The sequence below is a fragment of the Lithobates pipiens genome, unplaced genomic scaffold (genome assembly GCF_037356315.1).
Source record: "Lithobates pipiens isolate NorthernLeopardFrog02 unplaced genomic scaffold, aLitPip1_a1.2 Scaffold_7, whole genome shotgun sequence".
Taxonomy (NCBI): domain Eukaryota; kingdom Metazoa; phylum Chordata; class Amphibia; order Anura; family Ranidae; genus Lithobates; species Lithobates pipiens.
This window is the reverse complement of record NW_027507892.1, coordinates 8940799-8946427: the sequence shown is the minus strand read 5'-3', so window position 1 is coordinate 8946427 and position 5629 is coordinate 8940799.

Here is a 5629-nt window from a genome sequence, read left to right as displayed (position 1 = left end):
AGAATTAAACCTACCAGCGGCTCTGTACAGAGTATGGGACTGATCATCCTTCCGAATGAGCCTGAAGGGACCAAAAACGTATTTTTGCAAGATTTGCTCAGAATGCAGGGGTCAGGAATATGTGGTGCTATGGATTCCCTGTGCAACATACACTGACCTACCTGACACATACACTGACCTACCTGTCCATTACACTGACCTACCTGACCATTATACTGACCTACCTGACACATACATTGACTTACCTGACTAATACACTGACCTACCTGACCATTACACTGACCTACCTGATACATACACTAACCTATACTGACCTACCTGACCATTACACTGACCTACCTGTCCATTACACTGACCTACCTGACCATTATACTGACCTACCTGACACATACATTGACCTACCTGACACATACACTGATCTACCTGACCCCTACACTGACCTACCTGACCATTACACTGACCAACCTGACACATACACTGACCTATCTGACCCCTACACTGACCTACCTGAACCATTACACTGATCTACCGGACCCCTACACTGACCCACCTGACCTCTACACTGACCTATCTGGCCATTACACTGACCTACCTGACCCCTACATTGACCTACCTGACCATTACAGAGACCTACCTGACCCCTACACTGACCTACCTGACCATTACGCTGACCTACCTGACACATACACTGACCTACCTGACACATATTTCCTGCACTACTCACTACTGAACTACTCACACCCCCCATCCCCCCACTTACACACAGTACAATGTAAATCAGAGGATCCATCATCTTCCATACCTCTCCATTGCCTCATCGTTCAGCTCCCCCCAGCATTGGGTGGGCAGTATTGAAGAAGTCCCCGCCATCCAGCCGCTCTTTGGTATCCCCACCACCAGGAAGTCAGCTAGCAGCCACTGCACCTCTCCCATGCTCAAGATCTGCTCCGACCACTGTTCCACAGATTGCAGTGCCAGAGGGACAGGCTGGACCAAAAAAGTCCTGGGGCCTGGGTAGCTGGAATAGGGTGCCGCAGAGAGGAATGCCCGGATTCCTCACCAAAGGAAATAAGCTGCAGCACACACCCTTGGGATGGCAGAGGAATAACTTTACACTCCCCTAAATGCCGCACCTGAGGCATGATGACTGGCTGCCCACCCCCCCTGCCGACACCACTGGCACTGATGCAAGTAAGGGAGCCGGCTCAATGCAAGTGACTGCCTGACTGGGGGATTCCCCTTCTCCCAATCTGGCGGCGCTTGCTCCGTAAGCTGGCGTGCCCACAGAGAGGGCTCTGCATGCCAGCTGTGGCACGCGTGCCATAGGTTCGCCATCACAGGTCTAAGCAGTTGTCCAAAGTCCATGATGGGGGTATACCCTGAAATCTTGTCCAGAAAATTCGAATGTTAGCGCATATAATAATTTTAAAAAAAGGTATCATGGACAGTACTCAATTGTTTTTGTTGCAAGTGAAATAATACAGCTGCAATCATCCCAAGCATGACTGTTTTGGAAAGTAATAGTGACTGCAGATTGAACTGGAAAGAAAATTTGGAATAACATTACATTACCAAACAGCTTATGTAGCAATTTTAGATGCTATATTAATTTGTTTTATGTTGCAAAGGAAGATCATATGACTTTTTAAACAATTAGGATTCCAGGATTCCCTTAAAAAAAAAACTTACTACTTGAGAAAATTCACATTTGTGGCACATCTAGGCAAATGTAGGCATACAGCTTTAAAGCTGAACTTCACCCATAAGGGCATTACCCACTCTTCCACCTCCACCCCACTCTTCAACTTTTGCCACTTTATTTTTTATTTTTTTGTGGTGGAGCACTGGACTGGTACCTAGACAGGTACCCAGTTCTACTTCCGCCCAGATCGCCCAGACCAGCAGAGCGGAAGTTTGGCCCCCACCTCTCTTTGCCTGCAGCCTTCTGGGATACATCAAAGGCTGTGGGACCATTCACAAAGTGCAGCCTTGCTGGTGCATGCAAAGTGTGAAGCCACCTGTGTACCCCCTAGAAGTCACAGCTATCTTCTCACACTAAGCATGCTGGTTCCAGGAACCCGAAGACTGGCAAAGAACCAGGCCCAGATGAGGACAGTGCTGGATCCTTGGACAGGAAAGTGTTTTTTTTTTTTTTAAAGTCAGCATCTCCAGTATTTGTTGCTCTTTCTTTTACTATTTCTTTCTTGGGTGAAGAATTCAGTGGCGGCCCGTGCATTAAGGGTGCACGGGTGCTGCCCACTCTTTCCTGCCACCCCTCTATCATCATAGATAGATTCATGCATTGCTATCTATGGCCGCCACTGCCACTGCCACCCCCTATTCAGCCGCCTGGAGCCATAGGCTCTAAAAGGGTTCAAAAAAGGTGACCTGTGAGAGCCATGCTGGGCGCTCACAGGTCACTCAGCTATGTTAGAAAAGCGAATGCCTATTTGCTTTCCTAACACTAAACCACCTCTCCGCCAATCAGGTGCTCGGGTCTGTTATATGTGACCTGATTGGCTGAAACGACAGGCGCCACTATTGGACGGCTATCAGGAGGAGAGGACAGGAGATGAGGACGGCAAGAGACGCATGGAGGACCCCGCTTGTTGCCATCACCCGCTGCCCCACCAAGACAGGGTAAGTGCCGGGCAGACGGCGAGTGGGCGGGGGCCACACTGGGGGCATTCAAGGGCACACTGGCAGCATTTAATGGGCACACTGGCAGCATTTGAAGGGCACACTGGCAGCATATGATGGGCACACTGGCAGCATTTGATGGCACAGTGGCAGCGTTGGATGGCACAGTGGCAGCGTTTGATGGGCACAGTGGCAGCTTTTGGCACAGTGGCTGCATTTGATGGGCACAGTGGCAGCGTTTGATGGCACATTTGCAGTGTTTAATGGGCACAGTGGCAGCATTTGATGGGCACAGTGGCTGCATTTGATGGCCGCAGTGGCAGCGTTTGATGGCACATTTACAGCGTTTAATGGGCACAGTGGCAGCCTTTGACACAGTGGCTGCAATTGATAGCACAGTGGCAGCGTTTGATGGCACAGTTGCAGCGTTTGATGGGCACAGTGGCAGCATTTAATGGCACAGTGGCTGCAATTGCTGATTTTTTTTTTCAACATTTTTTGGCGCTCCCCCCAAAAATTTTGAGCACCAGCCGCCACTGGTGAAGATCCTCTTTAAAGTGGTTGTAAACTCTTACAGACACCTTTTCCTACAGGTTGACCTGTAGGTACTGGAAATATCTTCTAAATCTGCACGGTTTAGGAGATATTTAATCATATACGCTTGCACCTACGTTATTGGCGCTAAAGAAAGGGCATGCATGTGCGGGAGTGACATCACGCGACTCCTGCCAGTCACAGAGCCGGAGTCCACGGCCTCGGAAGAAAGAGGGGTGAAGATGGATGCAGCCACTAGCGGGGACAGCACGGGGCTTCATTTACAGGTGAGGGGCACATAATGGGCTAATATGCGGTGCACAAGTTCCCTAATAGCAGTTTCAAGCTTTATATGTATTTCCTTGCTTCAGTGCTTGATTTCATTCTCTAGATTTGTCTACATGGCTGTGTATTATCCATCTTCTAGGTTACCTTCATTAGTTTTTACCATTGTGTCTGTCACTCTGTCTCAACAGCTCAACTCTAAAAAAGGAATATATATCACAGAGAAAAGAATCTCCGCCTATCAGATGCAGCAGGAGCAAGGCGGTATAGCAATGCCACATGTAATTTGCCTGGAAATAAAGTATCCAGAGCTTGCATCTCGAGGAATATTATAATGAACTCATGAATATTATGATTAATGTGACATTCAATGCAAATCGTATTCATCTGCTTATTAAGATGATGTTTCACACCTGCAGTTACATTAGAAATAAAGAGTTAAAGCACATTGAAGAATCTTAAAAATGGTCTGTTTATTGCTCGGTAGAAGTGAGAAGAATCTTGAAAGAAACTTGCAGCATCCGCCACATCGCCAGATGGGATGAAAGATCTTGTGTGATGGTTCTTTCACAACAAATGAGCATGAGTATCAGTTTCGTATGGTTTAGCATGCTATGATAGCCAGGGGCGGACTGACAACACTTGGGGCCCCCGGTCAATAGGAGATTATGGGGCCCCAGGCAATCTGAGATTATGGGGCCACACAGTATACACAAACACACACACACAGTATACAATCACATGTGCAAACAGTATACACAGACATGTTTCTATTGGCTGAGAAGGTACTGGAGAGGTGGGGCAGCTATAATCTCTGGATTTTTAGACCAAAAGTATGGCAGTAAGGGACATTTCAGAGACAGATGTAAAAAAAACCACAGATTTTTACATGCTGTCCCTGGTTTTACTGAGGCTGGCAACCCTGATGGGACGCCCTAGTGGCCCAGGGCCCTCGGGCAGTGCCCAAGTGGCTGAATGGTCAGTCCACCCCTGATGATAGCTATTACTGCTATAAAGATATTAAACATGGGTATTTGATATAAACACAAAATACAGAAATATAATAAAAGTAAGATCTTTCTGGTGGCTAGATGATGAAAAAAAAAAAAAAGATACCCTGTTCCCACTTTGGGGAGTCCAGGCCACGGCCCGTGACATCACCACAGGGCTCACTCCTCCTCTCCCTATCGCCGGGCCAGTAGGAGAGAGGAGTGGGCATCGTGCATGCGCAGTAGGGTTCCTGGCATGAAGCCGTAAGGCTACACTGCCGGGCACCCTTAACGGCAATGGCGGCGGCAGCACCTGACAGCTGATGGAAACATCAGCTGCGGTGTCGGCATCGCGGGACTCCAGGACAGGTAAGCATCCTATTGTTAAAAGCCAGCAGCTGCAGTATGTGTAGCTGCTGCTTTTTTTTTTGGGCAGAACACCGCTTTAATACTGCTTAAAGTGTTGAGTGGGGAAGGATTAGAACCCCTGTCTCTTTCTTATTGCTGTTTGTGTATCTTTTATAGTGGCCATACATACTTCAATAAAGAATTTATTTTACAATCAAGTTCTTCCTATAGGAATAATACATTTGTAGTCAACAACGAGGTTGAAATAAAGGAAAGCAAGCCTAAAAAAAAGAAAATGAATGCAGCCACCCAGAGGCATAACTACAAATTTTTGGGTCCCAATGCACAAAATCATGAAGGGCCCCCTTATCCCTGGCCGGGCCCTTCCCTCCAGGCCTGGGGCCTTTCCCAATGATCCCAGGGCCCTTTACTCTTTTCACAGGGCTCTTTATTACAATCCTGTAGCAGGACCTTTTCACATTTTCTGCAGCTGGCCCCGTCTCTGCCGTCTTGGGGTCTCCCACAATGGTAGAATACCAGGGTCCAGCCACAAGTACGACCTTTCCAACCCTGGTAGTTCTGCCACTGCAGCCGCCACATCTAAGAATTGGTGAGCTGCAATATATAAAAACGTTTTTAGGGAGTTTAATACCATTTTGGGCATTTGTGAATCAAGGCTTTGCTAAACTCTGTTGACATAAATAGTGATGGGCCCGTGCCCTGTGAGATGTCATGTTTGACGAGGCACGTAGGGCGGAGCTATGTGCTGATGTCATTGAGCCTTCGCAATCCGAGAAGTGCGGGTCTTTGGTATTCTGACGGCAAGGAGATAA